The 11,007-nt window shown below is 40.8% G+C and overlaps 1 long non-coding RNA gene across 1 annotated transcript; it reads left to right on the top strand.

Moving 5' to 3' along the window:
* Window positions 1-472: 472 nt before the first annotated feature.
* Window positions 473-9,623, top strand: LOC109489450. The gene is made up of 3 exons (XR_002142447.2): window positions 473-601; window positions 3,051-3,202; window positions 9,102-9,623. It is a non-coding gene; the product is annotated as an uncharacterized LOC109489450 (long non-coding RNA).
* Window positions 9,624-11,007: the final 1,384 nt, after the last annotated feature.

Genomic DNA, 11,007 nt, shown 5'->3' with positions numbered 1-11,007 from the left:
TTACATGTTCAGTTGTAGCACATAGGAACAGGGAATAAATAAATAAGGGTCTATCTATCATGGCCAGCAGAAAATCTCAAAGGTCAATCAAAGGTACTCATGTTCCTCAGAACATGTTCCTGTTTGTCGTTTAAGCTTGTCTGAACATTCACTATTGCACGTAGCTCCTTACATTTCCTGTTTTTCAAGTAAAATTGCATTTGCAGCAGGGTGTCCTGTATCCAAAGTAGATTGTCTGCAATCTAGTTTGTAGACTTGGTGACCTACAGATCTTCGTGAAAATCAATCAGCACCGAGTCAGTCATCAAAAAGATCAACTTCTGATGGAAGAAAAAGCCGTTCTTTTCCAGGTGAGGAGGGGTGCCCAGAAGAGGAAGACAAGGAGATGAGTGGAATATCATGGAGTCTGCCTCCCTCATAGTCCACGGCTCCAGTTTCGAACTGTGATGAAGAGAAGGTCTAACTATGAACCTAAAGGGCATGGAGAGGAAGCCCTCCCCATCCCACAACAGACTGAGAGACCACAATGTGGAACCAGCCCTGTGCCCAGCAACATTCCCAGGGCAGCAGAAGGAGCCTGGTGAGGAAGCAAGAGAAAAATGTGAGTACATAAATTTCTAAACACAAGCAGACACCACATTGGGGATGCCTGAAGCAAGGAGAAAATTTCAGGGAGGAGATAAAATAGAGGCCAAGATTTCCCATGATCTGGGCAACAATGTGAATAGGGCTGCATTTGCACTCAAGCCCTGTAGGAGCTCCAATAGATAAGTTTCTTATTTCCATGCTCCTGGTGCCATAGAAAAATATGGTCTCCAGGACTACATTTGAATTTAGGTCATAACTTCTTTAGCCTATTCCTGAAGACTGCCAAAATACTTGGTTTCTATTTTTAAACTCAAATTAATCTGTGCCCAGATCATAAAAATTGATGGAATCTTCAATTTACCTTTGAGCTCTGGTCTAATTTTTTATGACACATCTCCACTTGACATTGCGATATAAACCGTCCTCTTTGAACATTTAATCAAACACTAATCACAAAAGGGTTCCTTACTTGAAGATCAGCCCCATGAAATCAGAATCCTTGAAAATGTACTTAATTTTAAGTTAAATCACTGAGTATTCCTAAATAAGAAGAGCAGGGTAAAAAAAAAAAAAAAGGTAGAGACTCTATGGCATTTGCCACATGCCTCCATTGAGGCCCTAGTACTTTGAGCAAAGCTGTCTTTAATTTAAGAATGTGCCGTAAGCTCTATTGGAAAGAACATAAATAATGTAAAGCGGAGCCTGGACAATGGCACGCTGGCTCAACTTCTCGAAGCATCATTCGTTAGATCCAGCTGCAAAAGCTAGAAGTTATAAAAAATGTATGTGGGACTTCTTTATAAGCATTAACACACCACTACTTTAAATGTTGTTTCTGACTGAGAAATTCCTCTCTGCAGGTGCTTTTACCCCCATAACCTCAGCAAGCTGCCAGGGCCTCAGGAGACTAAACAAATTGCTAACTTAAAAATTCATTATAGTATCTGTTCCCTTTCCAAGACATAAAATGTACTCTATAATTTGCTCTCCTGAATCCCCTGAGACCTTGGTCTTCAAGGTCCTGTGTGCTTGTATGACGCCATCTTTTGTCCATTATTAATATACTGGATAGGCTTTTTAAAAACACATCACACCCAAAAGTCCTAAAATGGGAAGTGAAATGTCACTAGCCAGCACATTAATTTCCCTGAAGTAAGCAACAGCGAAAGTGATGACAAAGGTGATACCAACAAACTAGGTTGCTGGCAGGGAAGTGTGAGCAGTTCAACTCTATAGCTTGCATTTACCAACAGATGGTGGCAAATGGATGATGAAGTCCAGGGGCATGGAGTCACTGTTAGGAGTCCATGAACAAAAGAAGTTCAATTCTGTGCAGCTATGAAGAATAATATAAAATTATCAGGGATATAATATAAAGGTAGGAAGTTTAAGTAGGCATTATTTTAAAAATATAAAGATTAACCATCCAACCAAAGGCTAAGACTTAGTACAGGTAAAGCAGCTGCTTACCTTCTCACATTTCAAAGACTCTCATAAAAAGAGCACATAAATCCAAGATGGTTACAACTCAAAAGGGCCAAGTCAAGATGCTTCTAGAATGGACTCATGGGGAAAGGCAGAGAATCCAGAACCAGGGAAATGGACCCAGTCACAGAGCACAGTGAGAACCCTGAGAAAGTGAGAAAAGAGTGAGAAATGGGTGTTATGGATATTATTCCAAACTAAGCCATTGGGAGTCTAAGTCGTGATTAATAACCAGATTTTCTTTCTCTAAAAGCATCAGTCTGCATTCAGTTCAAAGCACTTCCCTAAGATTTAGTCAATAGGCAAGCATAGTAGATAGACATGGATTAAAAGGATGAAAGAATGGAAAGGCCTAACTGAAGAAAAACCCATGGATTATTTAAAGATAATGTTTCTTTTTTTGAAATAGAGCACCTTTTGGAATGCAGTGATAGATGGAGGCAAAGAGAACAATTTGATTAGACAGGGGTACAAGAAAAATCTGAGAACGCTAAGAGGTTGGCCAGTCATCATAATCTACTACGGATGAGATCACAGATAAGCAAAATCACTTTAAAGAGACAGAATGGCTAAATTAAGAGTGTGACCTGATGGTAAGTCACTCTTGACGATACCGGAATACATGATGAAAGAATGTGTCACTCAGAACCCAGCATCTGTGCAATATGACTAGTTCACTCTAGAGGTGCTCTTAGCCACAGGACTTGGATTTGTATCAGGCATCCCCTTGGCCTGGATAAAAGATCCCTCGAGACTATTTACATAACATTACTTCAATTTTGTCTTCACTCAGCATCCCTCTGACTATGAATTTAGCCTTTCAGTCACCCTGATACAAGAAAGATTCATTAAATGACAAAAATGAATATTTTAGTGGCTGAAAAGGGATAGTCCCCATCGAAATTAATAAATCAACATTCAGATATACACCATTCTCTTGTAAGTTAACATCGGTCTGTTGTCTTCTCTTGTCTCAGGAGGCGTCTCATGAGGCACTGGCATGGAAACTTCTAGAACCACAAATCAAACATCAAACCAGGACAACAGGAATTTTACCACCTGTGGGGCAGGTTGGCAGCCAGTTGGTTAGCCCCCCTTAAGTGGCTCTACCTCCACATGTAAAAAAAATGTAAGAATACACGATCCACTTACTATCCTGTGAATTTAGCACTAGTGACTATGTGAATCAGAAATCAACTATATAAATCAATAACCAATATTAAACCCATTAGATTGTATAAGAGTAGCCACCATATCTATTTTGTTTGTTGTGGGCCGTAATACACTGCCTGACATGTATTACAAACTCAAGAGATATTTTTTTGAATAAATAAAAATTTAAGAAAGGAAGGGAGATAAGGGAATAGGGTAAGAATTTAGGTTCTTTCCAGATTAAGCTGCTGAGTGAGATGTGATGACTTTTCATATGACTATCATGCCAAGTGGTTTCCATCCTTTGGAGCAGCTATTCATAAAAGAGTTTGGACGCAGAGAGAACTATGAATATATATCAGTCATGTAATCGGTCTGTTCTTTATAATACGAGGCCATGAAGATTCGTGGTGTTCCAGTTTGTTGGGGGAGGTCATTGAGAGGACGTGACCTATGAGCTGGACCGCAGCAATCAGAGACTCCTCACTGATCCCCTGTCCTTGGAATGTGCATCCTGCTTGCCTTTCCTGCTCCTAGAAGCTGCCCCCAAGGGTATAGTCTTGAGATAGTGACCCCAAGGGTATAGCCTTGAGATAGTGATGTGGCGTTGAGTATTTGTGACCGAACCCAGTTAAGGCCTTTATGTCAACTTTTACGACCAGGCAGGCAGGTATGGAGATCTACCCCTCTTGAGACCACCCAAGACAGGCCTCATATGTAATTCTCTTGCTTACTATACCTGCCACCTACCAATCTGGAGTGAACTGCCTCTTTCTTCAGTCTTCCTGCCCTCTGTGTATGGGGGTTAGTTTCGGATTACACTTGAGAAGTTCCCTAGAAGGTTGCAAACTAACATGGTTTACTATAAACTGAGATTATTTAAAAATCATTTCCTGTTTATACTTACTATCCAGCTTGAAGAAAAGAGGCATATGAATGTCCCTGAATGAATAGAAAGAGAGAATAACAACTCATGAAAAGGTGGATAAACAGCTACCTTTATGCTGTGCTTTTTAACCGAGAGAACAGAGCATGATAAACCAGAGCAGACAACCCGGCACGTTCACGCCTTTGTCATGGAGGCTAGGCCGGCCTTCTGCGCACTGTATGCTGCTTTGCCATCTTCTATTACGCTGTGTTGAAATATTATGAACTCCCTAACATCAAAGCTACTTCTATGCTTTTAAACCGTCAGAGTTTAAGGTCCAAACCAAAGATATAAGGCCTTAGGAAAAGGAGGCTAAGACTTAAAATCTAGTGATGACATTATGTGAGTGCAATAAGCCAGACATAAAAGGACAAATATTATATGATTCCTCTTATGCGAGGTACCTGGAATAATCAAATTCATAGAGACAGAAAGTAGAATAGAGGGTTCTAGGGCCTCAGAAAGGAGGGGTGGGAATGGGGAGTTAGTGTTTAATGGGTACAGAGTTTCACTTGGGGATGATGAAAAAGCTCTGGAGAATGTTAGTGGTGATGGTTGCACAACAGTGTGAATGTACTTAATGCCACTCAACTGTACACTTAAAAATGGTTAAAATGATAAATTTTATGTTATGTATATTTCAAAACACACACACACAGACACACACACACACACACACACACACACACACACACACAAATTCAGGAGGAAATTAGTTACTCTCTAGACTCTGAAGGCACAATTTGAAAGGAGCAAAACCAGCAGCCCAGACACGGCAACCTCTTCTTCCCACTCACGTGGCCAGTATACTGAAATGTTCTGAGAATTAATCTTCCATTAAGACCCTGGGGTGAACATAGTTAGAATGACCTCTGCCATTCTAAAACTCAAGCATCTACTATTAATAGCCATCATTATCATTTACCGAAGGCCTGTTATGTACAAGCACTGATCCCTTCACACGAGCCATTTCTTTAGAAGGTAATTCAAAGACCCTTGTGTTCTGGCCTCAGCTGACCTCTCCTGCCTTACTCCTCTTGGGTTCCATGTTCAGTCCACACAGAATTATTTGAATTTCCCCAGAATGTATCACATTCTTTTACCCCTGCAGCTCTTCACACACACACACACGCACACGTGCGCACACACACACACACACACACACACGCCTTTTCTTGTTCTCCATGCAGCTCCCTCCTCTCTACACGTGGCCAACTTTGGAACACGCTGCAGGCTTCAGCCTCAAGACCTTGGCTTCCTCTAATAACTCCCCTGATCACAGCCTGACCCAGTATTTCTCAAGCCTGGTTCCACATTAGAATCACCTGGGGAACTTAAAAATTACTGGTTCCCAAGATACACCTCTAGCAATTCTGATTTAACTAGTCTATGGTGTGACCAGGGTATTGGTAGTTTTTAAAAAAAAACTCTCCAGGGGGTCCTAATGAACAGTCAAGGCAGAGAACTACTGACCTGAACTGAGTTACTTATTTTCCCCCTTAAGCCCCTGAGGCACCCTCAAGCTCCTCACTGTCTTAGCCAGCATCTAATCTTGTTGTAATCAGTGGTTAGCTTGGCTTTCCCTTTTGAACACAAGCTCCTTGAAGGCAAGCTCAAGTTCATCACTGTATCCATAAAACCTAGAACAGTGCCTGGCACATGGTAAGGGCTCAATAAACACCATGATTGAATTAATTTTGCACCCACTCTGTATGACAAGCATTATCATCCTCAGTTTAAAAATGAGCCCACAGAGGCTTAGAGAGGCTAAGTCACTTATCCCAAGTCCACAGGAAGTGAGTGGCAGAGCCAGGATCAGAACTTCACTCTCTCTGACAGCAAAACTGTATTTACTATACACTACAGTGCCTTCAAACTTCTTGAATAAGTTCCTCATATCAAATGAGTTGTTCCTGCTGAGCAAGTTAGAAATAAAGGCAAAACTGGAAATTATAAGTGTGCTGTGAATAACTGTAAAATACATCCCAAAATTGCTCAATTTGCTAAACTTGTTGGGGACAAGATTTTGCAAAATTGGGCCCTTGGATGAACAATCGGCAGTGCGCTGCTGGAGAGGCTTAATCACTGTTCTCAGAGGAACATCTATTTGTCAGTGATCAGAAGCCTTTTTTCTAGGACTCCAATCCAACAAAACCTGAAACGGTTTGGATGTACCACGTTCCTGAGAAAACAACAAACCAAACCAGTGAAAGAAAACTGAAATTGTAATGCCCACTGAAACTTTCTTAGGCAACCACCCCAGGTACTACGGCTCAATCTGAGGGCCAACCTGTCATGCGTGTGCTCAAAATGCAAAACGAGAACGTCGAGCTTCTGGTGGCTACTCAGTCTCTGTCACAGTATTTGTTTTCTCCAAATGGCAAACGCTGCTGGGACCACTGCCTGGCTAGACCAGGGCACCCATCGTGGTACCAGACACACCAGCAGGGAATCATAAGCAGGCGCTGTTGACTTCTGAGGTTGGCTACTGTCCTGAGATGAACTTCCACTGCTCGGGGTTCCCTTACCGCTCAGGAGAGGAGCTCGGCTACCAAGTGCCAGGTGGCGTAGGAGTGCCAACTGCTTACTTCTCCATGCCCAACACCACTTTTTATTATGGCAAATTTGAGGTATATACAATAGCAAGTCAACACTTCTACCCACGATTCAACCAGGCAGTAAGCACCGGGTGCACAAGTCTGTGATTAAGACGGTGAGTCAGGCCGCAGGCATGTTCCTGTGGCATATTATAGGATGGGCCACTCTACAGTCAATCTTGGCACAAATGAATAAAGAGCCCTTTTTTATTACCCTGGAAGTCAGTAAGTTTCACAATCAGCTCTCCAGGCTTGCCAGCACAATGTCTGGGAACTTGATGGGAGGCCTCTGCCTTCTCTTGCATGGCTCACTGGGATTAACAGCAGACCGGAAACCATGGAGGTTAGGAGTGGAAGTTTTAGGGTCAGGTACTCTTGGTGTGACAGCCAGTTCTGTTATTAGTCTTGGTCCCTGGAACATCTGGCTTCACATCTTTTAGCTTTCTTTCTTCAGTCTATGAAGGGGGAATAAAATAGTAGCTAACAGAGTTATTGTGAATATTAAATGAGATACTGCAAGGAAAATACTTGGTACAAATCTGGTTTTTTAAAGGTGCTCGGTAAATGGTAGAGTTTGATATTATGAGTGACAACAGTGTTGGTTCCTCTAATCCTATCTTGCTTGGTCTTGGCTCTTTTGATGGCCTCTTTGTTTTTTTGCTGTTGTTGTTGTTTTTGTTTGTTTGTTTAAGATTTTATTTATTTATTTGACAGAGAGAGAGAGCACAAGCAGGGGGAGCAGTAGGCAGAGGGAGAAGCACACTACCCACCAAGCACAGAGCCCGATATGGGGCTCGATCCCAGGACCGTGAGATCATGACCTGAGCTGAAGGCAGACGATTAACTGACTGAGCCCCAGGCGCCCTATTGATGGCCTCTTCGGCAGCCAGCTCCCTGGAGTGCCCTAATGCCTCATGGCCACACCCACCTCCTCTAAATTCCCAGCTATAATATTCTAGAAATCTATGAGTGTCCAAGCGAGTTGTGTAATCAAAGCAGCTCTGGAGTCAGATGACCCTGAAGTCACTTTGCCTGAAGAGGCAAGTGAAGGCTTGGTGCATGAAATGGGTCTTCTAGAATTAATCAATTAATTTATATCTTACCCCAATCCCAAATACCAGTGAGATATTTATTAGTTAGTTATACTTTTGGCATTATTGATTTATATTTTATACAACAATTTCTCACAATATAAAATATTTCACATTCTATTCAGCCAGTGATTTTCTAGTTTGAGTGTGCTTCTGTATTGCCTGGGGCACTTATTAAAAAGTAGATTTCCCCACCCCCAGGAATTCTGAGTTTGTACATCCTCATATCTATACTCTGAGGAAGGTTGTATTATTATTTCGTGGGATTTTTTTTTTTTAAATGCGTATAACCAATGGAGAAAAAGAAACAACTGAGGAAGTCAAAGGGAGGAGAGACTACAGATAGGGAAATAGCAGGCCGGCCATATGATTTCAGCTGATCGTGTCCCAGACAATCTTGGGCTAGATATGGGCAAATCTTATAAATATCCTGTTACCAAAACAAGGAAGAAAAATATGATCAATTGCAAAATTCATATATGCCAATATGTGTCTTCTATGCCAGCCACTGTGCTAAGCATTCAATATGTATTAACTCACTTAATGGTCCCTGCAACTCCANATCCTGTTACCAAAACAAGGAAGAAAAATATGATCAATTGCAAAATTCATATATGCCAATACGTGTCTTCTATGCCAGCCACTGTGCTAAGCATTCAATATGTATTAACTCACTTAATGGTCCCTGCAACTCCATAAATTGGTGCTTTGTTGTTGCCGTTTACACAGATGGGAAACTGAGGCTCTGAAGGTCAAATAAATGGCAGTACTGAAACCAGAATGCTGGTTGCCTGGGTTCATCACCTAGGCTCTTAAGGACTAAACATTGTTGTTTTGAGAGACAACATAACAAATAATAGCAAACCGGCAGTTTAGAGGAAGCATTTCCTAACACTGAGATCAGAGGCTTCAAATGACAAAAAAGTCTGACAAAGGAGATAGGTTCCAGACTTGGGGATGTCCCAGGTCAGGTAAAAAAAAAATTTTTTTTAATTGTAAGGGTGGAGGAATATGATGTACAGCTGACGACTTTTTTGTGTGCCGAGTAAGAACATTAAAACAACAAGTTCCAAGGATAGTGAACACCATTTCATGAAATAATGACACTTCAGCACCAAAGAGAGAGGGAGAGAGAGAGAAGAAGGAGGAAAGAAAGCGCACCACCTAAAACATAGAGGACCTTGTTATAAAAATTTGAATAAATTCAGCTTTGTGAGAAAAATGTACACCATCTGTATCTTTCTCATTTGCCTCTGACAGCTGGAGAACAGTCACAGAATACTGGTGGTGCACGAACGAGCAGAAGATGGGATCAAATCAGAGAACACAGAAGGTCTGTGGAAAGTACCAGAGTGGGAGCCTCGATTTATGATTTTCATGCAAGATGCACATAGCCCTCACATGTATGGAACACATCACTGCAATCTTTGAGATACCCCAAGTGACACCTACCATAAGGCTCTAGTTTCAGTCTTAAATGAAACTGATGACTAATGACTATTACTTTAAATAGAACATAATATGCTTGAAGAAAATATAAGATTAACACCCGTGCTAACACATTGGGCGGTATTAGATTTTCCCAATGCTAACACATTTGGCAGTATTTTTCTACTTTGGTAAAGAATTTGAGTTGCTTATAAATTTATGCTGAGTCCCGTGGGATGCTTTCAGACACTGAAGCAAGCAGCCCCACTCTTTCAGAGAGTTGTGTATATAATACCTACTGTTCCTATATTTCCATTAAAATGCAATTATCCTTCTTGGGAAAAAATAAAGGTCACTGGGTTAATGGAGCTCACCTCTCTTTTTTAGTCCATAAATAATAAATCAAATATAATATTTAAAAAGAAAACCACATCCTGCATATCACTGTATTTGTGATGCTTCTTTTTCATAGGACATTTGAGTACATGGCACTCGCTATGGCCATAATTGTGGCTGTCCATCATGTTCCCACAGCACTTGTTCAGTAAAGAAGTACACAGCATGCATCTATTAAATTGATATTCATCAATACTAAAACGTTGAGGAAATTTCCCATGACACTTTCAAATCAGATTACAGTACATTCCACTCTGAATTCGAGAAGCATATTACAGAATGATTTATCCTAGCAAATATACAGAAAATCTCATGATCTTTATCTGATAAGCACTGACAAAAGTATCCATTTAAAATATTCTAAATAAATACAGACTGAAGCACATTCCTCTGCTTCCAGAATGGCTTACCAACAGTACTTGTGAGGAGACAGTAGACAGTGCTTATGACCACACTAATAATAATAAATATCTCCAGGCAAGATTCTGCTGCCACTAGTTTCTCTAATGAAAAAACAAAGACTTTCTGCCAGCTAAATAGCTGAATAGGGCTCTCAGCCCAAAAGAGCCTAATCAATGCTTTCACTTCAGGCTTCCCAAGAGATCAACTAAGCAATCACTCCGGTACCTGGCACATCAAGATTTATAAGGCAGAGTAGGAACACATGGCCTAAATAGCTTTGGAAAGCCATTTGTTTTGAGTAATAATAAATAAAAAAAAAAACCTGAGGGCCACTAATATTAGATCACCATCACCCTGAAACTAAGGCTATGTGACTTATGAGATTTACCTAAGAAATATGTTTTAAATAAAAAGGAAATTATAATACACACCTGAGCCTGCTATAAGAACCGTTAAACACTTGTAAATCACATTCCCTCAAAATAATGAAAATGAAAAACTCTTTCCACTTGACACAGGCTTGTGTGACAAAATGCCCTTCAATTGCCAACCGGTAGAATTACACACAGCTCCCACCTCATCAAGAATTTCAGCAGCATCGAAACACATCCCTGTGAAGAGGCATTTTAACTTCAATGATAAACCTAGCACTGAAACAGCCAACTATTTTCCTAAGCAACACAGCGCTTAGAGTCACAATTTTTTAAAAAGTTAATTTGAAGGGTATGTATCCGTCAACAGCACATAATTATTTTTGATTATAATTAGCAGCAACAAAAGTCAAGACCATAGTGTAGTGAGGGTTGCTCTTCCAGGCACGGATCTGATAGTTCCGTGAGGATTTTCTAATTTAATCCCTGAAAAATCCCCCTGGTCTGTGATGGGTGACACCCTCCCCAAAATATACCACTTTGGTATAAGGATTATTTGGAGCTAGGGA

This window comes from Ailuropoda melanoleuca, chromosome 11 (genome assembly GCF_002007445.2).
Source record: "Ailuropoda melanoleuca isolate Jingjing chromosome 11, ASM200744v2, whole genome shotgun sequence".
NCBI classification, from domain to species: Eukaryota; Metazoa; Chordata; class Mammalia; order Carnivora; family Ursidae; genus Ailuropoda; species Ailuropoda melanoleuca.
The sequence above is the reverse complement of the archived record's forward strand: the minus strand, read 5'-3'. Positions and strand labels throughout refer to the sequence as shown.